This window comes from Geospiza fortis, unplaced genomic scaffold (genome assembly GCF_000277835.1).
Source record: "Geospiza fortis unplaced genomic scaffold, GeoFor_1.0 scaffold229, whole genome shotgun sequence".
Lineage (NCBI taxonomy): Eukaryota > Metazoa > Chordata > Aves > Passeriformes > Thraupidae > Geospiza > Geospiza fortis.
In genome coordinates, this window is record NW_005054357.1 from 1,011,582 (window position 1) to 1,013,111 (window position 1,530).

Below are 1,530 nucleotides of genomic sequence, written 5' to 3' on the forward strand. Positions count from 1 at the left end.
CCGTGGCCAACAAAGGCAGGAGGTGCCGGTGCCCGGCGCGGGTGGGTTGTGTGCCGCGATCGCCCCGGAGGCTCTGAAGGGAGCCGGTACCACCAGGGCTGTGCATCGGCCGCCCTTGGGCACTTGTGTTGTGCTAACGAGATAGATAAATAAAATGAAAACATAAGGGCAGGAGCGAAACAGGCTGGTGATAGAACTGGAACCAAAGAATCTGCGAGCATAACGCGAGGAGTGAGGTATACAGGGAGCAAGTTCTAAACTCTTGTTCGAGAGTTTGAGTTAGGCGTTGTGTTGTGGCGTATCTAAACTCGGATTATACCAAACTGCAGGTTTTGCTAGTATAGTTCCTGCTTTTCTATTGCTTTTTCACTTTTTCAATGGAGGAGATAGTAAATCAGAAGCTGCTCTCTATCGCTTTATTGACCTGATTGCCAAGACACAAATTTTACCCCACCCTGAAGCTGTGGCCCTGAAGCCTCTGCTTTAGAAGCTCTTTCGGCCTAATGTTGTTCCTGTTAGATTCTTGCCAGTGACTGCAGGGCTCATGTATCCTGGGTTGCCATGGAGAGCTGTGCAACCATCTCTGAATTTGGAAGAACGTGCTGAGTCTTGCATGTCAAAAAGATCAGTTTAAATTTTGTCTGGAAACTTTATGACTCTTTTTAAAGTGATAATTCTGTTAGACCTGAAAATGCTAGCAAAAAGACCTCCTCATAATATAGTCTTTCTAAATTCATGGCTTATATATATTTATAGTGTGTTAAAACTGATTTGTAGGCCTGTCCAGGCATTCCTTCTTACTAGTTTAATTAATGGTTAGCAGGTCTTCTGGACTGTGCATCCCTCTTCAGTAGGAAGGACTTTGTACTTCCAATTACTTCCATATAAACCTGGGACAAAACTTACCTGAAATCTAAGACAGCTTCACTGGACTAAAAGAAAGCTGTGTGAGTCTTATCAGTTGCTTTATTTAATACACTGTTGTTTAAATGCTATTGTAACTCTTTCAAGCATCTTAAAACTACTTAGGATTGTACATTGCTGCTGCTCTTGCTGCAGAATTACTTCACAAAGTGATGGTTCGGAGGTCAGACTAAGTTTTGAGAAGCTTTTTTCTAGAAGGGAATGCTCTGTCCATAGTTTTAGCTACTGAACATAAGGGGATTTTTCTTTCAGCATTTATAATTTTTTTAGTTTCTCTCATCTTCCACTTTTTAAGTTTAATAGCCAACATATTTCTACTTTTTGTCCTCCAGGTTTATTGTAGCCTTTGTGTGGTCAGTTTCACTTCCCACAACTTAGTCCTGCCCAGATCTGTAACTATAGTCCTGCTTTCAGTAGCTTTTAAGGTTAATGTCTTAATGAACTTGGTTTGGTTTGAGGAGTGAGTGATTATCTTATGACTTTCTGAGGGACCAACCTGTTATTGTTATCACTGCTCCTGCAAATAAAAGCAGAGAGAGATACCAGGTACCAGAAAAAACCTTAAACTTTTCTTTAGCCATTTAGTAGCAAGCCAGCTATACAAGG